General features: G+C 42.7%; 1 protein-coding gene and 1 long non-coding RNA gene across 15 annotated transcripts in view; one reads left to right on the top strand and one right to left on the bottom strand.

The window, feature by feature from the left end:
* Positions 1 to 27,333, top strand: part of LOC113593582 (uncharacterized) — a 328,454-nt gene that overhangs the window by 236,158 nt on the left and 64,963 nt on the right. The window lies entirely within an intron of this gene.
* Positions 22,375 to 27,333, bottom strand: part of FHIT (fragile histidine triad diadenosine triphosphatase) — a 1,399,071-nt gene continuing 1,394,112 nt past the window's right edge. For all 13 annotated transcript variants that reach the window (XM_053220342.1, XM_053220341.1, XM_015065266.3 and 10 more), the window contains one exon: positions 22,375 to 22,683. The gene's annotated coding sequence lies outside the window, so the exon portion shown is untranslated. The remainder of the gene's footprint in view (positions 22,684 to 27,333) is intronic.

Below are 27,333 nucleotides of genomic sequence, written 5' to 3'. Positions count from 1 at the left end.
GAGGCTCACCAACTTTTGGCTATTTCCTCTGGGCATGGTTGTGCAAGTGACAGCAATTCTTCTCTTGACCATGATAGGATTACAATAATTGTTGGGAATCCTATTAATCAAACTCTGTTACTAGCTAAGAGTATTTATGGTCTTTCAGCACTCAGTTGTGCAAGCAAGTTACCTGTTCTCAGCTTCACCAGCCAAGTGGCCAGCCCTTCCCACAAATGAAAATGAAAGATGTTTTTAGGAGGGAAATAAAAGCTATCTCCTGGGATGTTTCAGAGAAGCCACGAAATGCATGAACTTTTGTGACGCACCTTAGAAAGTCTTAGCCTGATGTGGCAGATTCACGGTCTTTTGCTCAGAAGTCTCTCTGCTACTATTGACGTTTCTAGATAAAATAATAGAAATGAAGGTACTTCATAGTCTATTTGTCTAGACTCTGGACTCAAGTTTTAGATTCAGATAAAAATTCCAAAACTCTTCCTGTTTCTAAAGTTGCTTACCAAAGAATATAATATAGTTTTAAACATGCGATTTGTGTTCCATAATGAGATATTTCTATAAGAGGTATGATGAGGCTGGAGGGTCGAGACCAGGCTTTGCCATTTTGTGACTGTGGATCTCACCTTCTTCCTCCATAATGTAATTCAGTGAGATGCCATGGAAACATGAGGTGACAGTTCATATCATTAGAGAAGAAAGAGTGGCTGGTGTGCTGAGCTGATAGCCAGGTGGCCTGACTCCACTTTGGCCCTAGGGAGCTTGCACTGGGTCTTGAGAGGCCACTTCATCTCTCTGGACTTCATTTTCTTCATTTCTTCATTTTCTTTCTTTTATTTTTAGTTAGCTTATTTATTTTGAGAGAGAGAGATAGAGTGCATGTGCAGGTGGGGCAGGGGGAGAGAGAGAGAGGAGAGAGGAGAGAGAGAGAATCCCAAGCAGGCTCCACATTATCAGCAGAGAGCCTGATGCAAGGCTTGAACTCACAAAATGTGAGATCATGACCTGAGCCAAAGTCAAGAGTTGGACCCTTAACCGACTGAGCCACCCAGATGCCCCCAACCTTTATCTTTTTTCTCTGTTTTCAAAGAAGGAGGCTGGGACCAGGTGTCCCTGCTCATCCTATAACTCTCTGTTACTACTCTTTATCTACCCTGCTCAAAAAGGCAAGTTTCAGAGTCGTTAGTGTTTTCCAGTGGATGGAATGTTGGTGGAGCAGTAAGGTTTTGGAATCAGTTGCATCTGAGTTCAAGCTTGGGCCTCACTACTCTAAGCAATATGGCAGTGAGTAGATACCTAGCATCTCTGTGCCTCTGTTTCCTCATTCATGGAGATCACAATGCCATCTTCTCATAAGGCTGACAAGAAGATGAAACTTAAATTTAAAAAGGCAAAGCACTTAGCTCAGTGCTGGGCACATAGTAAATGCATGTACTGGTTTTTTGTGGCTGCCTTCACAAATGACCACAATTTTAGAGGTTTCAAACAAAGCACATTCATTATCTCACAGTTTTCTAGACTAGAGGTCTGACATGGGTCTCAATGGGCTAGAATCAAGGTATCAGAAGGGCTGTGCTCCCTTTTGAAACCTATCATGACTAAGTTGTGTTCCCCAAAATTCATATGTTGAAGACCTAACCTCTAGGACCTCAGAATGTAATTGTATTTGGAGATATGGTCTTCAAAGATGTGATTATGTTAAAATGAGGCTGCTAGAGTAGGTTCTAATCCAGTGAGGTTGGTGTACTTCTAAAAAGAGGAAATTTGGACATACAGAGAGATGCCAGGGATGCATGTACACAGAGGAAGGCCATGTGAGGACACAGGAAGAAGGCACCATCTGCAAGCCAAAGAGACAGGCCACAGGAGAAACCAAACTTGCTGACAACTTGATCTTGGATTTCCAGTCTCCAGAACCGTGATCAAATAAATTACTATTTTTTATGACACCAGTCTGTGGAATTTTATTATGGCAGCCTAAGAAAACCAATATGGAACCGCTATGGGAGAATCTATCTTCTTGCCATTTCCAACTTCTAGAAGCCTCCTGTATTCCTTGGCTTGTGGCCCTCTTATGCCATCTTCCAAGCCAGCAACAATGGGTGGATTTCATCTCACACTGTGATACTCTGACCTCCTCTCCTGCCTCCCTTTCCACTTATCAGGATCTTGGTGATCACATTTGGTCCATCTAGATAACCAAGTATAGTCTCCCTATCTTAAGGTCAACTAACTAGCAACCTGAAGTCCGTTTTCAAACTTTATCCTCCCCTGTAATATAATATAACATAATTATAGGTTTGGGGATTAGCCTGTGGGCATTTCTGGGGGACATTATCCTGCCTACCACAATGTTCAGTTAATTTTAGCTGTTGTATGGAATGGAACTTTTGCACCAGCTTAGCTTACTTTACTGATTCCAGCAGTGGAATGGAAATTACTAAAGAATTAAATTTCACTGAGTATAAACTGGAGAATCATGCTCATTCTGTAGTTTTCTTTTGCCTCCTTCAATACAGCACAAGATTCTGCTGACATAAGACTCCTGGTGCACAGGATAAGTGATGTTCCAATGTGCTGGAATTTTAGCATTCTGATTCAGCTGATATTTCTAGCAAATTGTTGACCTAGTACTATTTATTTAGGGGTTTTCTGCTCTTGGTAGAGTGGCAATTCAAGTCAAGATTTGTCATGCCATTTCTCACACACCTGCTGTTTTTACCTTTAGAAACAGAGGTTTCAGCGTTTATGGGGAGACCAAGGTTGTATGGTTTCCATTGCATGTTTGGCCTCCATGTGTCCAGAGAAACAAAAAGTGCAGATCATAGAAAACTGGATGATTGTACCTTCAGAAGTGTTCCCAGGCACAAAGGACAGAAATCCAACTAACAGTGGCTTAAACTGAAATGGGAATTTGTTAGTTCGCATAACTATAAAATCTTGAATGGGTCTGAATCTGAGTTTGGCTAGAAACAGGGACTATGCAATTTTGGGAGGATTAAGAGTCTCTCTACTCCCATTTCTATGTTTTGTTTGCACCTACTTTGCTGTCACTCCAGGGAGAGACCCCTCAGGACTCTGGGCCCTTGTGACTCTAGCCTTGGCTTAGCCTTCCAGCAAGCCAACCCAATGCAGAGACAGCTCTTCCTTCTCCAAAATCCAAGCCAAATCCTAGGATTGATTATTCTTAGATCAGTTCAGGTCATGAGACCATCTCCAAACCAATCAGTTTGACATGGAGACATAGTACAATGATAGGCCAGGCTAAGGTCAAGGCTACCCTGGAGCCCTAGAGATGGGAGGAGGCTCAGGTCCACCCCAAACTCACGGATGGAGAATGAAGAGAAAAGATTCCCAAGGAAAATAAAAATGACATTTCCAGAAAAGCGGTACTGAATATGCAGCATGCAAAAATAACTGATGTCCACCTTGGGTGAGGTTTTTATTGTTACTCTGGAGAAAGGAGCTTGTTATGTCATCTGTCTTACTTGGGCACCAAGAATCCCCTGCTGGACACAGGGCAGAAATTTATGGATGTTTGGACAAATGACATATAGGAACCAGCAGATATGAAATAAAGTTTATTAATCATTTATAAACAGCCAAAGGATTCAGGTTCTATTCAGAATGAAGCAAGAGAAAGGAGAGAAAATCAGGTGGTTTGGGGAATTTTATTGGTGCTTAAAAGATAGGGTTGAGATATGGGTTTCCTCTAAACACTGGGGTTTGAGTGGAATGAACTTCCCTGCCAGGTCTTGAGGTTCCTCATGGACTTGCCCAGATATGGAGCAAGTCATAAATGAGGAGGAATGGGGTTTGAAAGCTATCAGCAGTCAAACCTCAAACATGGGCTTAGACTCTTAATTATACTTTCTTACTCTACTTTGAGGTTAAAAACAAAACAAAACTGGGGCACCTGGGTGGCTCAGTCGGTTGAGCGTCCGGCTTCGGCTCAGGTCATGATCTCACGGTTTGTGAGTTCGAGCCCCATGTCGGACTCTGTGCTGACAGTTCAGAGCCTGGAGCCTGCTTCCAATTCTGTGTCTCCCTCTCTCTCTGCTCCTCCCCCACTCTTGCTCTCTCTCTCTCTCTCTCTCTCAAAAATAAACATTAAAAAAAATTCAAAACAAAACATAGAAGTCAAGAGTTTGAAATCCTGCCTACCTCAAACAAGCCTTGCCTCCCAGCATTTGTTTCTGATCAGTTTTGGAAAGGGAACATGTGAAAAATTTTCAAGCCACCTCCTATTAGCAAGTCTTATGATACACAAAGGAAATGGGTATGATTTGCACATGTGGGTTTCCATTAATGAGCAACAACAATGTATCTTTTCTAAGAGGAAAATGGTTATCATGGAGATAAAGCCCTGGTGGCTGCATGCTCAGCATGGTGCTAGGGTTGATATTTACAAAGATAAATAAAGCCTAATATTCCTGTCCACAGGAGCAGGTGAAGTGGTTCATGAGATCAATGCACGACTCCTAAGAGCTGAAGTGTGGATGGGGTCTTGCAGATTAGATACAAGTGGGACAGGAGGTGGTGACATATTATTTCTGACCAAGGTCTTATTGCTATCAGGGGATGTTTTAAAAAAGTGATATTCAACATGATGCTTGACAAACTAGATGCATTTTTATGCTCTAAGACTGGACAGACATACAGAACAGGTTAAAAATAACGTCAATTACATGAGTATGCAAAAGAGCAAACCATTGTACTCCACAACCTGATGGAATCTCACAGATGGTACATTGAACAAAAAAGTTCATACAGTATGATTTCATTCATATGTACTTTAATAATAGGCAAAAGTAATCTACCACAATGAATGTAAACAGTTACTTCAGAGTAGAGGTGAGTACTGACTGGGAGGGGGCACAGGGTAGCCTTTGGAAGGTGGGAAAGGGGTTGTAAATCTTCTCATCTTGAGAGGGGTTATAAGGGTGCATATATGTAAACACCCATAAACTTAACATTTAAGATTTATTAGTATATGTGCATTTTACCTAAATGGAAAGAAAAAAAACATGGCAGAAATAGCCTAACAGTAAAAATCATACTTCTGTGCATGCAGAAGACTGAATAATGGCCCCTGAAAGATGTCCATATCATAATCCCTAGAACGTGTAAATATGTTACCTTACATGGTAAGAGAAACTTGACAGATCATGATGATTTTGAGGATCTTGAAGTGGGGAGTTTAGCCTGGATTATCCATGTGGGTCTGGTGTAATCACAAGGGGGCATTATAAGAGGGAACAGGAGAGTCAAAGGCAGAAGAGGGTGATGGGAGAACAGAAGCAGAGGTTGGGGTGATGAGCTCTGAGGATGGAAGAAGGGGCCATGAGGCCAGGAATACTGGTGGTCCCTAGAAGCTTGGGAAAGACAAGGAAACATCCCTAGAACCTCCAGGAGGAATGCTGGCCGCTAAGACTTGATTTTAGCCCACTGAAACTGATTCATTTCAGACTTCTGACCCACAGAACTGTATAATAATAAATTTGTGCTGTTTTAATCCACCAGGCTTATGGTAATTTGTTACAGCAGCTGTAGGAAACTCATACAGTGCGTATTATTTGCCAAGGAGGGAATTACACTTGTATGCTATTTCTAATCTTAGTTCATCTTCATAACTGCCCTTTGAGGCTGATATTAACATTTAACCTCATTTTGCAAAGGAGAAAAGTGAGGCTCAGACAAGTGTCTCCCATACAAAAGAAGTGGAGAAACCATGATTTGGATACAGACTCCAGAGCTCAAGGTCTTCCTCACTCAGTTTTGCCCTTGCCAAGCAGAAGAGGCAGCAGCAGCAAACCTACAGAGGTCATGGTTTGGAGGACCCAGAGTGCAGCCCATGCCCCAGGAGCAGTCTCATGGCTTTATTTCTAGTTGGCATGTTCTGCCTGCAGAACAGTCAGTCCAGCCTCCTCCAGGGTCTATGGCCGTGAGGAAGAGGGTGTGGATTTGTCAGGTGCTGTAAAAACTTCGGTGACTGGAGACTTGTTTCAGGACCATGGCAAGCATTTGAAATATTTCACTTGTGTCTACTGGGCATCACATTTCATGAAGATGGTGTGATCTAAGTTCACTAAAAAAATAAGTCTCTCCCTGAATGTCTTGTACTGAGTTGATGCTGTCAGCTGTATTCATGTATACACATGAATATGTGTTTGGTTTTACTAGGGAGTTGTACCAAGTTATTGTTCTATCTCCCCAAATCCTAGGATGCCACCAAACCCATCTTTATTTTGCAAATGTGTAGTCAGAAGACTGTTCAGCTGAACTGTACAGAGAATTACATCAACTAATACAGGAGCCAAACCTGTGATTCTGGTTTCTGGAGCTCCATATTCGATGCTACTGAAAATAGGATATGACTTGCCCAGCTAACTGAAAGCAGTGCTCATTTTTCTTTAAGCCTTCTGGATGGTTCTGCCAGGTCATACAGTGAATGGCTGTGGTCTCCACCTTGCCCAAAGAAACACACTGGTTAGGACTGAAGGCTTTGCAGGCAATCAGAATACCAGCTCCATCTCCTACCAGCTGTGTGACCACTGCAGGTCTCTACCTTTCAATATATATCATGTATCTAAAACAGAACGTTTTTATTCTTCCAAACCCAGAAAGAATGTTAGATCTTTCAAGAACTTCAGGGACCATCTAGTCCAGTTTCCACATTTTATAGGTGGAGAAATTTGGCCAAAAGCAGAGGTGAGTGAGTAGGCCAATGGGCGAGAGAGAAGTGAGTGGCCATTCCAACTGTATGGATACTGTCAGTGCGAGGTTGGCTGATCATGAAGAAAGCATTACCATCAGAAGCATTTCCAGTATACTATTAAGATCTATGATATGGTAATCATTTGAACAACTATGGTTATTAGTCTTATTTGCAGACACAGTGTTCAATTATGCAGAGCACTCAAGTGCAACAGTCCCATGGAAATTTCTCAGCCATCAGTGCAGAGAGACTATTTTAAATGAATATATTCAGTGGTTTCCTCAGACCTACTTATCATACACAGGAGACCAACTTCCCATGGAAAATCAGTTCACTACAAGGGGAAGCATGGGAGCTTTAAAACACTTCTTATTGCACAGTAGCTAAATAATGTTTTGAATAAATAATCTTACCTTCTTGCCATCTAGGCTGTCCAGAAGGCTGTATGCAAATCTCCAAGTAAGCAGAGGTTAGTTTCTCGGCCTTGTCCTAAGGAACATCCCTATACAAAGAAATCAATACCTCTTTATCCATGGAGCCCTCCTGATGCTCACAAGCTGGTTTTATGTATTTATTTGCAATGTGAAGGGAAGCAGGCTTAAAATAAAGACTTATCAAAAGACCACAGCACATCACACACGTATACACGATTCAATAACTACATCATATGGACATTCTTCTGGAACTCTTAGACTCAAAGTATTCTGTTGGATTTCAAACACCTGTCAGAGTCACCGCTGTCACTATTGGAGAATTTTGCCAAAATTTGCTCAAATTCTCCTTTTTCTGATTGTGTTTTCTCACACCTTTGCTGCACACTGTGACTAAGCCAGAGCCACTCTGATGAGTCTTGAATGAAGCCTCTTCCCATTGGGAGCTTGTCAAAGTTTAGGAAGGGTTGACCATAAGAAAAAAAGGACCGGGAGTCCTATCTGGGACTTCAAAGTTGTTTTTTTTTTTCAAAATGATTTAGAACTGGCCTAAGTGGTATTAGAGGGTGATGGATGGTGCTTGGGTTGGCCTCTCAATTGAACAAAATGCATTCTACTGATGAGTGTGGCTTCAGTGAAAGACCAGGAAGCAAAGCTCTGGATTTGACTTTGTGTCATAGGGTAGAGGGTTTTCAGCTCCCTGGGCCCAAAGTCTGGAATGATAAGCTGTTCAGGCCTGTGCATTCAGCTGAAGAAAAGACTGCAGCCAGACCAGAAAAAGTTAAAAAAAAAAAGCCTTTTCTGTAGAATCCTTTAGCCTAGAAAGGATTTCATTCAGCAAAGAGTCCATGAATGGGACCTCTGGGGATACTCCTTAAAATAGATCCAGATATTCACACATGGCCTGTCCTTTGGATAAGCTCACACATAGACTTTAGAACTACCTTTGCCATAAAGATCACATCTTTTTACACCCTCACATGCTCCCCCTGTCAGCCTCTAGCCTTAGTTTGCCCATTGCATTAGGGATTCTTGATGTTTTCTTAGCAAAGAAAGAATGGTGATAGGATGTGTCCCATTATGCAGGAGCTTGTCTACCTTAGGAATATATCAGTTTGGATGCATTGGTAGAGCTTTTCAGTCCTGGGGAAAACATAGGAATACTTACTATTCTCAGGACATTTTTTTTTTTTAGTTCAGTCGTGCAGTTGCTCTGTCCTTTAAGAAGTCCTGTGCTCCAAGTTTGTGTCCCACTTAATGTACAAAGGCAGCTGTGGGAGGGTGAATGAGAAGGCGGTACTGCTGTTAGTTCTTTATTCATTTATCCAATCAGTGTGTGTGTGTGTGTGTGTGTGTGTGTGTGTGTGTGTACGTGCACACGTGTGCATGTGTGTATTTTAAGAATAGTGATTTTTAAATGTTTATGTATTTTTGAGAGAGAGCAGGGGGAGGGGCAGACAGACAGGGACAGAGAGAATCCCAAGCAGGCTCCACACTGTCAGCGCAGAACCTGATACTGGGCTCAAACTCACAAACTACAAGGTCATGACCTGAGCTGAAACCAAGAGTTGGACGCTTAACCAACTGAGCCACCCAAGTACCTCAGTCAGGATATTCTTACTCAGAATTTACTATGTGCCTCTTTGCTAAGTGCTGGGCATATAGAATTAATAACAGAGTTCATTCCTTGCCCTCATGAAGCTTCCTTGCTTTCTAGTGATGGAGACAGAGTAAACACATACAGTACTCTCTGGATGTGATAAGAAGAAGGAATTAAATAAGAGGCTGATGCTGCCAGCACTGTAGAGGAGCCTCATCAGCTGTGGGCACAGAAGGTCTCTTGGAGGAGGTAGTATTGAAGCTGAGACTTAAACCATGAGAGAAAGCCACCTAATACTGGAATCAGGGAAAGAACATTCTAGACAGAGGAAAATAGAAAATGAAAAGGCACTGGGACAGGAGAGAACTTGGTGAAATTGATATTATAAGAAGGAAAAGCTGTCTAGTAAAAGGGGAACCTGGCAAGGAAAGAGGAGAGCAAGTGTCAGAGAGGTGGGCAGAGGCAAGATCCTAGAGAAGCTTATAGGCCAGGGATAGGCATTTGGGTTTTATTTTATGTACAGTGGGAACCATTAAAATATTTTAAGTGGAAAATAATGGGCTCTGGCTGACACCTTTTAATGAAATGTGATTCATGTGGAGGATAAATTAGAGCATGGAAGCCAGGAGGAGGGGCTGGGAGATTGTCCTCGAAGTCAGACCAGTGTTGATGGTGGTTTGGTCTAGAGCAATGGCAGAGGAGCAAGAATAGAGAAATAGGTAGAAAGATAGAGGGGCATACCGTGAGACTATGAGTCTAGAGATGCACTAAGCAAGGTGATGGACTTGCTGTGGAAGGGATCCCTGAACGTTAACTTAGTGGATGGTACAAAATAGATGCTCAATGAAGGTTTGATCTGAAGTGAATCACATTTAGAGTTTTAGGTTCAAATTCAGTCTTTGCTTCTTATGGATATTTAGGCTCTAGGGGAGAAAAATTAATTTCCCCTCTACTCTTCTGGGTTCTTGGCTGAGAGCCCCCCGCCTTTCCCCATAATGAAAAGACAGATTAACATGAGAAAAAAATTTAGTTGTATACATACCTAAGGTAGCCCCCCAAAGATATAAGACTTAAAGGCAGTCAGACAATGAGGCTTATATACTATCCTGAGCTATATACTATCCTGATCTATGGAAAGGGTTAGGGGTCTGGGGCTTTAAAGGGAAGAAGGCAATTCACAGAAAGGTGAGAGGAGGTGATGTGAGGTAAACCAAGGTAACCCTGCCATGCATGTAAGTCTCTCAGGGAGAAAAGTTCTCTCTGGAAATAGCTCTCTTCTCAGTATACGCCCCTTACCTAAATTTTCTTGGGTAGGTAAGAGGGATGTAAAAAGCTTTGCCTGGCTCCGCTGAGTCTGGATTGCTTTCAGCCCCACGTGCCAAAGTGGCACATTTTGAGATGGCACATTCTGCTTCCCTTCACGGCAAACCCTTTACTCCCTCTCAGTGAGGCTTGGAGGGGATAGCAGATCTACAAATCCTTTGTAAGTGGCCGGCCACCCACATGCAAGGATTATGATGAGGACAGACATTTCTGGAGACATCAGTGCTCATACTGATTTTACCAAAGGCTCTTGGTGTTCACTGACCAGAGCTTGAGTGGCAGGTGACCAGCAGAACTTTGCATTTTATTTCCACCTCTACCCTGACTTCGAGGTTAACTCCCTGTGGGCCTTCCTATGCTGGGAAAGTAGAGAATGCTCCCTGCCCTTCCATTATTGACTTTGGATGAGTTTGTCCAGATCTTGTCAATTCAGATGCTCATTTGGCTCATGGACAAGAGGTTAGTGGGAACCAGGCTGCTACCACAGACCCATCTCAGGAAAATCAAAGAGCAGCTGGGGCTCTTGGGGACTTATTCGTGGAGAACATTTGGGTATGTGGCTAATTATATGCTTTATTATGGCTGCTGATTTGTGCTAGAAGCTGGTACTGTGCATGTTAGCATTTAGCTCTAGTTAATGAAGTTGAGTTAAGCATTCAATATATCACTGAGCTCACAATTTCTCCTCTTGGCTAGAACAACTTGGTGTAGAAAACTAATGGGTGATGGTGTTGGGGAAGAGAACACATTCACATAGTGAGTTTATTCCCTGTGACTTTGGGCTGTCTCCGATGTTGCATTGTGCACACACAGTATTAATGTGAGATAATTTTCAGTGGGATAAAACCCTGGGCTGTGTTAAGAGAAGTATCACTGTGATTGCTCATTAGCATAATCACAAAGAGCCCCTGTGTGGGCTCCAATGAGGCCAACTGGAACCCTGTGGTTTCTTTTGAGATAGTCTTCATGTTTTAAAAAGAAATGGAAGCTGGCACAAAAATGTATTCAGCATGTGCCACTCAGCTCAGACCTAAGTTTAACCATCACTGATAACTTTAAAATACAGAGGATAAACAAGGTTACTTTTGACCTTTGCAATGAAGAAAATTATTTGCTCTGCTTTCATTCGTATTAGGAGGGGTTGTACATGTGGATCAATGAGATAATAGACTCACCATTTCATTTTTCTTTCACTGCCATCTTTCATGTTGGGCTGAAAGAAGAAAAAAACAAAACACAAAACAATGTCCTCTATGAAAAACAACTAGATTGACCTTGATTCTTAGACATTCTTCCTCAGAGCCCAACTCCAGAGACCAGACACTCCGAAAGGTTTGGCAGGGAAGGGGTTGAGCTGCCCTGATGGGGCTGGTTACCAGAACCTCAAGTCTTCCAGAAAATCTGTTTTGAGAGCTTGCAAGCCTTCCAGAAAAACTGGCTTGAGAGCTGTCCACCCCACAACCAAGACTTCATCTCATGTGAATTAGCATATTCTCCCACTGTGTTGGGGTGTTCTATAGTGTTGTGGGGCAAGTAACTGGCTATTTTTCCTTGAGCACTTAGTAAACACCAACCACTATGCTAGGTGTTTGAAATGCAGTACTTGACTCCATCCTCATTGCTGCTTCACGGAGGCCACTGCCCCTTGAATGCCCAGATATCAAATGAGAAAAACAGAAAACACAGCAGACAATGGGAAATGACTCTTAAGTCAAACTGATTTCCAAGTTCAAAGTTCTAAACTAAGGGTGGGAAAACATTTTCCTTTAAGGGCACATAGTATGTAGTTTTGGCTTTGCTGGCTGTGAGTTCTTTGTTACAACTCACCTCTGATATAGAGGGACTGTGCCATAGACAGTATGTGGATGACAGGTGTGGCTATGTTCTAAAAATCTTTTACAAAAAAGGTGGATATCCAGATTCACCCTGTGCCCCATGGTTTGCTGACCCCTATTCCTAAATGCCTGCTTCTTTTTTCTCCTCCGGGATCTTTGATGATTTCAAGCTTTGGAGTCCCATAGAGCCGGGCTCACATTCAGTCTCTGCCACTTGGTTACCATGTTGTGTTGGAGAAATCACTTATGGTCCATGAACTTGGTTTTCCTTATCTGTTAAATGGGCTGAAGGACATCCTAAGAGGGTAGTTGAGAAAATCAAATGAGAGAATGAGTGTGAAACCTGGAACACAGAGTGTGTCGCTGAGAGAGCTGATGGACTGTGGCCTCAGGTCCTTGGGAGATACTGTGCTGATCCTGCTCCTGACTCCAGGGAGAGTCAACCTAGGTCTGTGTGCAGTACCCAAGCCTCCTCACAGCAGGCAGGGAATGTTCTGGGGCCAGGGACCAGCTTTCATTCCTGTTTCTGTCTCCAAAAGAACAATTTGGCATCAGGGAACAAAAGTCAGCTTACAATGGGAATTCAGGCCCCTAAGATCCCAGAGAATGTGGGGTCTAATATTAAAGCACAAAGGAGGAAAGCAAGACATTTTTTAAAAAAGCTTTTTAGAAATGGTAAGAGATACAAAGAGCCCCTCACTGTTATACACTTGTAAAGAGACCCCTGCCGGATTCCCAGTTCTAATCTGCAATAAAAAGCTACAGGGCTACAATAAGGCATCTGGTTCCATTGACTCACTTCCTTTTTTCTCCATAGCCTCTGGCATGAAAACTCAAACCAGTGAGACACTTTAGAATTGGCTTCAGCAGTGCTTTTCCTGTCAATCAGCTGCAGGTACTGGAAACACAAACATGGTGACATGACACAATTTCTGTTTTAATATCTGTACATCTGATATGATCACCCTAGAGGAACCACAGTCCTCAGCTATTTACTTACAGCTCCCTGTGGCACAGAGGCCTGGGGCAATTAAACCACAGAATTAGATTGAAATAATAGTAATGGTGGTGATGAGAATACACAGGGCCAGACAGGCTGGGTCCTGGCTCAGCCTCACATAGGCAGGGTGAGTGGGCTTTGGTCATTTTATTTAACAAGTGTTATACACATTTATCTATTTTCCTTTACTGAGACAAGCAAAGAATGATTCATTCTTTTCTCTCCTATCACCTGTTGAGTAGCTTAAATCCCAAAAGGCATTATTAGCTCACATAACTAAAAAGTCTAGGGGTCTATTGGCTTCAAGTATAGCTGGATCCAGGAAGCCTAATCCAGGTCATTAGAATTTAGATACCCTCACACACACTTTGTGCATGTTTTCTCCCTGCCCCCCTCTTTCTTTCTCTGCATCTCTCACTCATTTATTCATTAAATAGATGGAAAAATTAGAAGGGCCCGATGGCAATAGTGTCGCTGAGGTTTAGAGTCAGGTGAGGGTGGTCAAAGAAGATTTGCTGCAGGAGGAAGTGTCTGTGTTTGGGATTCAACCTGTACTTACCAAATATCTACTGGACTTTTTGCCATGGTTGTCCAGTTTCCTGGACACCATCCTGTACCAACAGCATGAGATTCTCAAGGAAAGGCTCTGACCTATGTTTTTCTTTAGCAAGTTCCCTCTGAATCTTGTGCACATTCCAGCTGAGAACAATCTTAGGGGGTAATAGCCTCTCATTCTGCACAATTAAGCAATGAAATTTAATCCAAGCCTGAATAGTGAAGCTAGACCAGGAAGTATAAAATATGTAGGATGGGTACTTTAAAGAGTTTCCAGAACACTAACTCTGGAAGGCCGTTGGATCCCCCTATTCTCCAGCCTTCCTGAGTAATGGACACAGACAACCCTGACTTACAAGTGAGCCCTGTTGTAGGTAGACAGCCTCCCTGGGACCCTATAGAAGATGGTATTGTCTTTTTCATGCAACAGTGCAGAAAGCATGGAAGTCTTGTGTAGAGTCTATCTCTAGCCAGCCTTAGCTCTGGATGACGTACCTAGAAAAAAAGCCTCATAGATACTAAGTCCCCAGGACATTTTCATGAGTTCCTTTCATCTATCACTGCAATCTTGGAAAAGGAAAGTGCAGTGTTTCTAACTCATGTGCTCCTAGATCTTCTTGCTATACTAGATCTTAGTGAGTGCTCTGAAGTCTGCAGAGAGATGCCTGTGGTCACCATTGTGCTCTGCCCCCACAGGCTGACCTTCAACGACTCTGAGCCTGTTGTTGAGCATTTCTGAGCCTCAGTTTTCTCCTAGGCAACACCTATCTTGCAAGATTGTGAAGATTAAAAGCAAGAACTCATGGGAGACGTTTACCATAAGATCTGGCACCTAATAAGTACTCAATAAATCTCAGCTACTTTGACTTGATCTTATTAGTACTTGACCTATGTTGTGCACAGAGAGGAGAAATAAGATTTTAATATGAGAAAGCTACCCGGTTCGTACATCTTTTGCAAACTAGTATTCGGTCAATAGAGCCTTGGGGAAAGATTTGGCTTCTATTAGTTTCTCTATTGGCCTTAATTACATAAAATTAATTATATATAATTATACAGAAATGATAATGAATATTTAGTTCCTTTCCATGAAGGAATCAACAGAGCTTAGTAGTTAAGACCAAGACTTTTGGTGCAGGCGAGCCTCGTTCTGTCACTTAACTAACTCTACAATCTTGGGCAAGTGATTTAACTTCTCCAGCCTCAATTTTCTAGTGTATAACATGGGAAGAATAATAGGATTCATTTCACTGGGTTGTTGTGAAGATTAGTTGATTTTTGGAAGTAAAGCACCATGTTTGCTCCACGGAAAGTGGTCCTCCTCCACCACTACCACCACCACTATCAGTTACAAAGACCCTTGTCAAGAGGTGTATCTGCGCGTTCCATATGGAAAGACAGTTTTGTTGGGTTTTCCTTTTTCTTACAAAAAAATGGCTATATGGGGCACCTGGGTGGCTTAGTGAGTTAAGCATCTGATTTCAGCTCAGGTCATGATCTCACAGTTTGTGGGTTCAAGCCCCACATCAGGCTGTGTGCTGACGGCTCAGAGCCTGGAGCCTGCTTCGGATTCAGTGTCTCCCTCTCTCTCTGCCCCTCCCCCACTCATGCTCTGTCTCTCTTGCTGTCTCTAAAAAATAAAATAAAAACATTAAAAAATGGCTATGCAATAAAATGGCTTATTACTATCTACACTACTTATGTTACCAAAAAGGGGCTCTGCCAAACGGAGAAGAGAAGCTTGGATTGGAAGAAGTGGAAGAGGGGGATAGAGTGACTTTCTCAGGTTACTTAAGACTGAATGTTCCAGGATCCTTGGGATTGGGATTGTGGGGTGCATCACCAATTTTTTTTTGTTGGATTTAGTTCTCTTTTCCTCCCTTTCCCTGTTCATCTCTATTTTTTTTCTTTAGATGGTTATGGATATGGAGGTCTAGATTTTCCCCCTTGAGGTTGGGTCATTGCTTTTCTTCTACAGCAAATGCTGGAAAAGCACAAAAGCACCATTTGTTTCTTTCTGCTTATTCATTCTTGCAACAGAATAGCTGGAGAATGGAGGAAAGCCCTATCAAAGGCATTCCTGTTCAGAGGAAAAACTCGATGATCACTATTACTGTTGGAAGTTCCTTCTGCTGCTTTGACAGCATAATCATTTTTCTCTCCTTGATTTTTGCCTGTTTCCCTGAGGCACCTGAACCTGAGATAGTTTTCCCCCTTTCAAGATGTGCCTATTGATTAGAAGGCATTAGGGTAGACTCAGCATGGTTCTAGGGCACAACCAGGGCACACCCAGGCCACACAGAGCTGGGTCTGCATTGCCACCAGTGGGAGGCATAGCACTGCTAGGCAGGAGAGGACTTTTGGAGGCCGGGGACAAAAGAGCCAAAAAAAAAAAAAAAACATTAAATCATAAGGCGCAATGTTGTTCTCTTTCCACCTTCTCTTTGAATCCTCAAGGAGCAGGACTCTGTCCAGTGCTAGTGTATTTTAACACCTCTATAACACTTACTAATGTCCCTTTATAATAAAGCAGGCCTTGAGGCAGGGTTTTTAGCAGCTCACAGGACCTAGATAGAATTTAATAGCTTTTATTCATCCTTATGGTTAGCTTCTGTTTATGGCAAGGGATACTGGTTTTCCACTTGCTGCAGTAATTTTAAGTTTCCTTGAACAAATGTAAGTAAAAATGAGAGTTAGGTAAAATAAAATATATCAATAACACAGGCATAGTTATGGCAAACACGTTGAAGCCTGGGAAGGTTGCCAAGAGCTAGAGTTTGGGAAAATTGCGCTCGGTGCAGTGACATACTATCCCTCTTTTGGGCTTACTTCCAAGGCAGAGCCACCCTCTCATGAAGTCGGATGGCTCCACGTATCAGTCTGTGAGTCTGCATGAACACAAAAAACCAAGCTCTCCAGAGGGATAAAGAGATGGTAACAGGGGGTATTTTAGCTTTAGTCTTTGGGTGTGAGTGAAAGGGGCTCACCAGGCTCCGTCCCCAGAAAGAGGACAGCAAAGAGATGAAACTTCAGAGTTTTGTCTATTGGGGTTTACATCTCAGCCACGAAAGTGTCATCACGGATTCTGGATTCACACCATCGGGTTTCAACTGAGCTCTGACACTTACTAACTGGGTAACCATGGGCAAGCCATACATCCTTGTCCTGCAATTTTCATATCTGTAAAATGGCATACTGATAGACTTACTCATAGGGTTGTTGTGCATATTGATTGAAATAACAATATAGAGTACCTAGAAAAAAAATGCCTGGAACATTATCTCATGGTAAGTGTCTAATAAATGTCAGATGCTATTATTATTGTCACCATCCTTGCCACCACCTTAGGTAACATCATTTCTGAGCTTCATTTTCCTTGTTGGTAAAATCAGCCTAGTACGATCTGCCCCAAAAGGTACATGGCTGATGCACAATCAATGCAGGCTCCCTTCTATTGTCTTCTCCTGAAAATGTGAGACAGGTAAGCTAATGCAAACTTCTGAACCTGTAGGTATGCGGCTTTTGTACCTTACTTAATTTTGATTGGGAGTACAACCACAATGGGGTTTTTGAGTGCAGATGCCAGCCCATCCACCAAGTCACTGGTGATGCTTGATATCCACAGTTGTGGGAGGCAGATATGAATGTCAGTCATTCAAAATGGCACCTTTACCTTCTGGTGGAGTCATTTGACTAACCAAGCCAAACAAAGTCACCCCATTTGTAAGAGTCCTTGTGAATAGCCATATTCTACCTATATATAGCATAGGTGAGCTTCTTTTCACCTAAGATAGAAACATAGACATCTTCAGCTGCTAAGCCTGATTTTAAACCCATGTTGCTTCTCGTGGCTGAAGTTAGCACCATTTTATTAAGTTGGTAGTGAGCTATAGCTGCCCCACTTTTCCTTTGTTCATCTATCGATCTAAACTAATCACTTAATTAGCCCAGACAAGACGTATTCTACAGTGTTAAATAACTCCAGAAACCTACTGGAGATGCTTGAGTGGACCGATTGGATTTAACCTGCATTTCATTACCTGTAGACTAAGATATGTGAAATTCAGGGCCTGGAAAACAAGCTGGATTCTGTACTGGGAACAAATTGTGTTTAAATGTAGAAAAAAAATCCCTTTCAAAGATAGTGGTTTTCAAAGTGTGGGCCCTGACACATGAGTGTCAGCATCACCTGGGAACATGTCAGGTCTCACTCCAGATCTCTTGAACTGGAAACTCTGGAGGTACAACCTTGTAGTCCATTTTAACAAGCCCTCTCAATGATAGCAATGGAAAACTGCTGCTTTAGGCTGTCTGTCAAGGTTATGGACTTATTTTTGTGGGTCTACCTCTTAGCAGAAAGAAGAAAAAGAGGGGATAGGCAGGAAAAAAAATCAAAAAGGTGGGGGAATGAGGGCTGAGCAATCTGGAGGGAAGACTGTGTGACCTTGGACCAGCAGCCTGGGGGCTCATTGGGAATCTGAGAGAATTATTTCAGATTCTTCTTTAGGAATGGCATGGGATAGGGAGATGTTCAACTGTGACCAGGGTGACAGAATGCTCAGAGTGTGACCAAAATGCTGCTATATTGTAGAAGTGGGAGAGGACAGTGGGAGCATCTCCAGGTAACATAAAGAACACAGGAAAACCTCAATTGCTCTCAAAGGGCTTCCCCAGGATGAACACACCGAGAGTACTTAGTAAATGCTCACTGGCTTGACAAAGATTGAACCTTGGTGGCCTAGATTGGTTTTCCCCAGATAATGTTGATCTGGAAAAAGTAAGTGTGTTTATTAGGGCTGGTTTGTAGGGAAGATGAGGAATTACCCATAGGGTATCAACTGTGCCTTCTTGTCCTGTCTTCTGAGAAAAACTTGGCTTTAGAGGAAAGAGCTCCAGGATTTAGTATGGGAACATGTGTTCTTACTAGGGTGTGACCTTAAGCAACTCACTCACTCTGTATTGCAAGTTTCTCATCTATAGAAGGAGAACAGTAGTTACAGCCAGATGTTTTTGTTCAGCGTGGGCACCTAATACATACAATACTTGGCACACAGTGGTGATTGGATAAATATTTGTTTAAAAGAAAAAGAGAGAAGAAAGAAGGAAGATGGTTGATTATTGTGATGCTTAAATAAAATAGTGCTTTGAAAATGCCTGACATAATGCTGGGTATAAAGATATTCTGCAAGTAGTATCAGGAGGAGGAGGAGGAGGAGAGAAGGTAAAGGAGGAAGATGATAGGATTCAGAAAACCATCTTCCAGGCATCTAGAACTGGACCCGTATTCTTGCTGAAAATAGTCCTGCTCTTCCCATTCCTCTTCCCTTTGCAATCCATGGTTACTCCCCTTCCCAGTGACACCTTAGGAGCCATCTCACTTTTGGCTGCTGGACCCATAGCCTTCAATTTGATGCATAGTATAGTTGGTCAGATGTTTTCAGAAATGAAATGAATGCAAGCGTGTGACCATGTTTGAGAGTTGGTGGTGGTGGTTATTGCAAGTAGGACTGATGAAGTTTCAATCCCTGTAAGTAATTATATGTTAATTATTTTTACATTGTTCTCTTTCTAGGATAGGTAATCATTAACCTTTTGGTTAACACATTTGCCTCACAGTCAGAGTAAGCATTTTTAGTAATGCTCTTCCTGTATATTATTAAGTTATAGAAATGTCATTAGTTGCTTTCATTTACATGATTAAAGGGATGCTCTAACCTTGAGAATGTTTAAATATTCCCTGCCTTTCCTTAACTATCCCTTTGCTTTGAACATCAGTACAAAGGACCGATGTACCAACTTGATAGTTCAGGAGAGAAACTGGGAATGGTACTTATTAAATGTGCTGAGAGCTCTTCACTATTGATGAATCTCCAAAAAACCTAGGCTTTGGAAATAAGACTTGAGTTCCCAAATCGACCTATTACCAACTTTGTGACCTTGATCAGGTTACCTAAACTTTCTGAAACAAATTTCCATATATATTGTACAGGGATCTCGTATGGATTAAATAAAATAACATTTGCAAATGTATCTACAATAAATATACAAGAAAAGTTTGTTTGTTTCTTTCACCAGTCTCTTGGGCAGTTATACCCAATAGCTGTAGACCACTGGAAGAAGTAGGTACTAAGTTTCAAGCTTGGATACAAAGAGGGATGGATGGAAGAGGTTTCTGTTTTATGAGACACACAGCTCCTTCTCACTATCTGAAAGAATTGATGGGATTGTGGGCCACCTGGGTGGCTCCTGATTTCAGCTCAGGTAGTGATCCCAGGGTCATGGGATTGAGCCCCATGTCAGCATGGAGCCTGCTTGGGATTCTCTCTCTCTTTCTGCCTCTTTCCCCTGCTTGCTCGCTCTCTCTCTCTCTCTCTCTCAAAACAAACAAACACACAAACAAAGAATTGATGTGGTTTAAGAAGTATTACTCTATAACTTTGGGTCAGCTGTGATGGAGACAATCATGGGGAAAGTTCCTTTCAAGCTTCTTACCAAAAAGAGTATCTTCTGCAATTTGGAATTTGATTGTAGATGGAACAGTAAAGATAAGGAGTGGGCCTAGAGTTTGAAAAGTGAGCACACAAAGATACATAGGGGACATTTTTCTCCAGAATGGTGTCATTACAGAGTGTGTCTTTGTGCTTTTGTGTGAGAAGCATAATGGAAATCGACTCCAATGTACACGTAGTTATCCATCATTAACCGTAAAATTAGCATTTTACCAGCTCTTGAGCAAAAAAGAAACAACCTAGTGGGTTTTTGTGCACAAGAAGAAATGAGAGAGAAAAAGAAGGCTACTTCCAGGGACATGGTTCTTGCCTTTTGAATTCTCTACATACAGACCAGACCCACTTTAGCAGATGGGGTAATAGTTGGTTTTTCCCATATTTGTATCAGTAGGCTTTGTTAGTTCTTGAAACATCTCAAAAGGCACTGGAGACCGTTCTTTTTTATTTTTTTTAATGATTATTTTTGAGAGACAGAGATAGAGCATGAGCAGGGGATGGGCAGAGAGCAAGGGAGACCCAGAATCTAAAGGAGGCTCCAAATTCCAAACTGTCAGCATAGAGCCTGACGTGGGACTTGAAATCACAGACTTTGTGATCATGACCTGAGCTGAAGTCAGATGCTTAACTGACTGAGCCATCCAGGCACCCTGGAGACAGTTCTTAGTGGGTTATCATGCCTTCCAATCGGGCATGGGTTCATGGGACTGGCAAGGAAATAGAGCTTTAGGGCTGGCCTTCTACACCCTCAGCCTCCACAGCCTCCAAACCATGGCAGAGTTATAGGAAGATGCTGAATTGAGGAAATTCATGGGAGGGAGGGCAGAGATGAGGCTCCTCTAGGGTTTTAACTGGATAGACAAAATGGAAAACAAAACTGCTAGTAGGCTTATAGTATGACTCAACTCTTTCATCAGTGACTACGTGTTTATTCACTTCTTTGATTGAAAGCTGATGAGTAAAATGTGGAATTAGCCCCAAAGCAGGGGCCAGGCCTTCTGGTGACATTTGCTATTAAAATTGAGATGGAGTTGGTGTCTGACCTTCTGGGGATAAGAAAAATTGGCATTTTTAGGGCTCTTCTTTGGACCACAAATCATCAACCCTTGAGCTCAGGGAAATCACCAGTACTTGCCATCTTCCCTCACTGGTATTTTATCTTCTGAACACATCCTATTCAGATTGCAGTGCTTTTTTCCTTTCAGCTAAGAAAGAAGCATCTCAGACTACACTTGTGAATGAGTGGCTTTATCTCACAAAGACAGTGCCAAATGATTGTCAATAAATAGGGCTTTGGCAAAGACATGTAAGAAGGTTTGAAAGAAGATGTGTTGTCATACTCAGTCTGTTGGCTTATACTAGATAAGAAACAGTCAAAGACCAAATGTCCTAAGGAATGGGTTGGATGGTGCCCTCCCCTCACAAGATAGGTCCTTGTCAAATCCCTGGAATCTATAAATGCTTTCCTATTTTGAAAGAAGTGCCTTTGCAGATATAATTAAGGGTATTAAGACCATGAGAATATAATTCTGGATTATTTGAGTGGGCCCTTAATCCAGTGACAAGAGTCTTTACAAGAGATACACAAAGGAGACAGAGAAGAGGAGGAAGGTGAAGACAGAGGCAGAGGTTGGGATGATGTCAAGGAACTCCGAAGTTTTGCCAGCAGTCACCAGCAGCTAGGAGAGATTCCCCCCAGAGAGTCTGGAGGGAGCAGGCCTCGCTGTATTTGGGACTTTGGACCTCTACAACTGTAAGGGGACACATTTCTATTGTTTTAGGCCACCCAGTTTGTGGTAATTTGTTGCAGGACTCATAGAAAACTAATATGCCATATATCGATGATGGTGTTGGGGTCAGGGAGTAGCCCATAAGCCAAGAGATTCTCAAGGAGGTTTTCTGTGGTTCTTTATAGCAGTGCCATTGCTGTGTTTTATTTTTCTTTATAAACCCAAATCTCCCCTTTTATTAATCTACCATTGGAAGGAAAGAACGCCCTTCTGTCATCTGTGCTTAAAAAAATTGACTATTATGGGCAAGAGGCGTTCTTCCTCAACCAACATCAAGAGCTTTTCCATTCCCTTTCCTTACATTCCTAGCACTCAAATAGCCAGTCCAACGTGTCTGATCACCTCATTACATGTTTATTAGTTTCCTGAAGCCCATTTTGCCATCCTAAGCTCTTTCAGCTGCCTCTCTACACCCAAGGCAGGAAGAGAATACAACCGAGGAAAGGTTATGTGTTTCTTGTTCTGTTTTGTTCATTACCAAAATGGAAACTCTCTAAATCTTATCTCAGCTTTAACAAACCTTTGGTTACAGGAGGCATGGTAGTTCTAAAAGATCGACTTCCTCAGTTATGCCTTTCAGAGGCCCCAAAATATCAATTTTTAAGTTACCCAACGCACAAGATAAATATTTTAATGACCATTTTATTTCCGTCCAGGCCAAGGGACAATTTAGAAAAGATTCTATTCTAAGTGCATAGCCCAGGAAGTATGGAAGGGCTGCCGATGCTGTTGTTTTGAAGTTAGCCTGTCAGTCATGGTGATTGAAACATAACCCCGATGGCTTCCACAAGTGGAATAAAATGCTTCGCAAAAGGTTGCAGAATTGTAGGATGTAATAAAGTCTGCTTAGCTTCATTTCCAATGCCGCAGAGTCCTAGAGAACGAGGCCCATTTCCGTATGCCTTGGGATTTGTTCAAGTTACTTTTGCGCCTGGAGATGACAGAACATAAAAACAGACATTTAGTTAGAACCAATAGCTTTTTTTGAGTTATGGCAATAAAAAAAATGTAAGTTTGCTTACTGCTAATCTGTTAGATTGCCACTGACAATTTACAAGAAACCATAGAGATGTGGGCAGAATGTGTGAAATAGTTGGATCCCAACCTTGCTGATGCCTATATTCCCTGGATCCCCACATTTTCTGTTCACAGCCCACACTCATGTCCCAGAGGTCAGCTACATGGTCTCTTAAGAATCTATTTTACAGACACAAGACTTATATACAAATGAAGCCAATTCAGACCTTTATTAATTAGGTAAGAATAGATTTTCAAACAAATGTTTCAGAATTACCTGGTGCACTTGTTAAAAACACAGATTTCTCGAGTCTGTCCACCACATTCTGACTCAGCAGGTCTAGCGAGAGGCCCAAGAATCTGTGCTTTTTAACGAGCTCTCCATAAGAGTCTGAGATTTGGGGAATTATTGAGCTAGTGTGTAGCAGGCAGAATTAGTTTTGCTTCAAGGCTAAGTTACGTTAAGGATTTGGGTAGAACTAAAACAAATCATTTGTACTCATAAAATAGGAAACGGTGTTAATCTTAGAAAGAAGAGAATCCCTGTATCATAGAAATATGTTTCATAGCTCTGGCATTCTCCCTCCACCCCAAAGGAGAACCTGTTGAAGCTTTGGCTTCTGGGCCTTAATTATTGGTATCACTGAATGAGGGTGGTCAGGAACTGGGAAAGGTAAGACTACTAGCTTGGAGGACACCAGAAAAGGCACACAGTTATAGGAAAGAGAAAAGGGCAGAGGAAAGATGAGGATTTCATGGGCTAGATTCCATAATATTGGGGGAAGACTGAAATAAAGGGTCCTGGGATATGTTTGGGGCAGCTACCGTGTATGGGATATAGGAAGGAGTTTCGAGGAACTTTGTTGAGAAGCACAGATGGACTTCCCTTTGATGTTTTCAATAGACTTCGGTGTAGATTGACATCGCTTTTCACTTACTGTTTGCTATTGGTCTGCTAATTGGATGGCTTTGTGTGCAACATTGCAGACACAGACCTGGGTGGCTGAGCTGCAAAGACTCAGCTTTCTGCTAGGTCCAGTGTGTAATGAATTTAAGGGTATCCCCAATATGGGCTTGTTCAGCCCTACCTGGCACATGAAGAGAGTTTTTAGTGAGTCTAACATTATACTTTGCCTATAAGTACATAACAAGGTCAGAGAGCAAAGGGCAAACAGGGCATCCCTTTGGAATTACACCTCATTCCTTCCAGGACCCAGAACATAGAAGCCTAACCACTTCTGCTTCAGCCTTCACATTTGAGCTCAGGATCCACTGCCCCCCACATTTACTGATGTGTGTGAGGGGTGGAAAGTAGGGTGTATGTACCATTCAGTTTACAGTCCCCCAACTCTAAAGATGGGGGCCTGTCTGATCTCTATGATACTGGGGTCATTCTCTATTGTGCCCAGCACCACCCATCTTGTCTGGACATACAGGTCATCTCCCGATCATTCATCATTGCCCTTGTCCTTGAACAATTATTGACTTTGAGTCAGAGGCACCTGTGCAGGCCTGAAAATGGATGTGCCCTTTCTTTTCTCCGCCTCACCTGTCTAGGGCAGATTTATGTCCTAGGAGAAGTTTCCCTCAGCTTTATTTTTGGTCTTGAACGTTGTGGCCCCGTGTTATTTGCTGAACCGCCCTCCCAGATACCAACCCTGTAATTTTCGAATCTCCACGGAAGCCTCTATCTGTACCTGAGCAGGCTTTCTACTTACAATGCTTCTGTAACACATCCCTCACACCCCTCTGGCATCCAAACCATGTGCCTAGCTTCTGAAAGCTCTGTGTTCAGCAGTTCCTTTTCTTCAACTAGCCTGGAAGCTTGTGGGAGGCAGAGTTTGCTTCTCCTGCCGGAGCACAATGAGTGAACATGTTGGGCTTTGAGGAGGCTTGGGTCTGAAGTCCAGCCTCATGACTGGCTGGCTGTGTGTCTGTAGGCAGACCAAAACATGCCTGGCCTGGGTAGGAAGAGGACTGAGTCAGTTAATACACGCAAAGCCCTTCAAGCAGAGCCTAGGGCACTGTAAACACTAACAATAGCCTCTATTATAGTCATTATCATTTTTTATTCTCTGGATTGCGTTGGAAAGCAAGTGAATGTCAGGTGCTTAGCTACGCAGAAAGAGATTCAGTCTCATTGTTGGAGAGGGTGTATTTGGACAAGGTACTCATCTTCCCATATTCTGGTGGGATGTCGTATAGTATGCGCCCTTCGTGTGCCTAGTACCCTTCAATATTACCTTTAGACAGTGGTATTTTTCAATGCTGCTTGGGTATATCAACATATGTATTTATCGAAGTGTGAGTAAGACCCTGAAGAAGTGCAAGGAGGTGAATAATGGTAACCTCAAGGCACTTCCCGCCCATGTGGGGAAACACATTGCACAGGATGCAGCAATGCAATAGATAATTGGGTGCCAGGCAACCAGTCCAGAAAATGTGGGCTTCTGGAGTTCCAAGATCAGAGAGCATGAGCCCAGAATGTGTGAAGTTTGACTGGTTGCCATGAATGTGTGCTTTTCAAATATTTCTACATCTCTAATCTAGTGGCAGATGAACTGAGAATGTCCCCATTCCCCGCAAGGCCATGCTTGAGAGATAATAGAGAGTATTATAAAGTTCCTATCAGAGGTTTATTTTGCAGGGTAGGGAATAAAGGTAGAAGGGAGGCATTGTGACTCTGGACAGTTGAAGAGGTTTTTAGAAAGAGGAGCTTCAAATTTGGAAGGGAGTTAAAGCTGCCTGATGGAGAAAGATTAAGTTTTGAGTAAGGTTGACCACATAGTGTGTGCTGTAATATTCTCTTCCATCTCTCCCTGGACAATTCGGGGAAGCCTTGTAAGTTAATTTGCATTTTGTTGTCATGATATAGTGAGAAGCAGAGGTACCAAAGGGATTCCCCTGGGTTATGAACGGAACCATACTGACTTCTCTTTGAACACACAGGTGTCATCAGGCTCCATAAAGTTTTTCTGCACAAAATTCAACAGATCCAGCCAACCTCTGAGTGCATTCAAGGAAACATCTTTTGACCAGTGTGTCAGTGAAGGAGGCTTCTACCTCTTACTCTATCCTGCCTACACTCTGATGGGCCCAGAGGAGGAATTTCTGCTTTGAAGCTAAGAAAACAGATCAAAGTCTCTCTCTTCTGTAGGTGAACCTGGAAGGGAGCTGGCCACAGTTAATCTGACACAATGCAAAGGAACATATGGAGCCACAAAAACTCCACACACCTTCCTTCTGTTTCTTGAAGATCATGTTTCTCAACTTAGCTATTCACTGGAATCACCTGGGAAAGTCTAAAAATAGACATGCCTCTATCTTATCCCTCCCCCCGACCCTGCCCCCATGATTCTGATCTAATGGGTCTGAAGTGTGGCTTGAACCTCTGGGGAAAACTCATGGACTGTGAAAGCAAAGAGTTCCAACCCTATTTCCTTTCTGATTCAGTTCCAAAGTGTGCTCCTGTAAAACGCTCCAAATGCCTCCAGGCAAATCAGATGCTGGAGACAAGTTTCAGTAGATTTCAGATGCGAACATCCAACTTCTCCTCAAGTTGCCTGCTGCACTCTTAGCAGGGCCACACATACTGGGCAAGTGTTGTCCTTCAAATGTAGTAGTTTTTGCCCATGAAGTTAAATAAAATGACCTGTTTTGCATCCGTACCAGGGATGCCACAGAAGTGGTTTTAAGGCAAAGTAATCACACACACCAGCAAAACAAAGCCTTGAGACACCAACATAAAATTCCTCTGTAACAAGTTTCTTCTTTTAAAAGTACTTCTTAGTTCCTAGCAGACTAGAGACATAGGCATAGAAAGTCATTCCGCTCACACCAAAAACAAGAGGAGCAATTTTCTACGGGCAGGCACCTCTGACCTCTGCTTTTCAGCTTTTTTTAATAAACTGGTCTCAGAAATTGGACGACAAAAGCTGCTGGTGGCAATCTCTTAGAGTAAGTGGGTAAAGGTGAAGCTGGGTGGGGGGGCGGGGAATGGCAAGAACAGAAAGCCACTTTGATTAGTTAACTCTCAGGCAATGCAGTTATTCCTCCATCTCGAGATAGAAGGGGTTACCCCCAAGCACAGTGGCCAGAAACCCAGCGGTGTGAGAGGATAGACTCCTGAGCAGGGTGACCTCACACCAAGTTTCCTAACTCAAAACCATCCCTCTGTGGTGTGCCACATAGGCTGATTAATAACAACTTTCTGCAATGAGAAGGTGTGACTTGACTTCCCCTTAAACGGGGGCCATCCCCCAGTCCTGTGTTCGTAAGTCCTTGAGGGTACAGAGAGCAGCTCCAGGCAGCGTGTGGCCAGCCCCACACAGGAGGGGAGATGCGGTTCACTGGCTGTCCTTTATAGAGTGGCCATAGACTCGGCATTGTCACTTTTCTCTTTGAAGGGATAAATCAAACGCTAAGAACCACAAACACACAAGAAAGACACTGGCCAAGCTTGTAGCTGTGAGTGATTTACGGAGACCCCGCAGGGCTCAGCACTTCCTTTATCCCATGGCAAGTGGAGCTGGGAAGGCTTTGAGGCTTGATGGTCGGAGTGAGG

The sequence above is a fragment of the Acinonyx jubatus genome, chromosome A2 (genome assembly GCF_027475565.1).
Source record: "Acinonyx jubatus isolate Ajub_Pintada_27869175 chromosome A2, VMU_Ajub_asm_v1.0, whole genome shotgun sequence".
Lineage (NCBI taxonomy): Eukaryota > Metazoa > Chordata > Mammalia > Carnivora > Felidae > Acinonyx > Acinonyx jubatus.
This window is presented reverse-complemented; position numbering and strand designations above follow the sequence as displayed.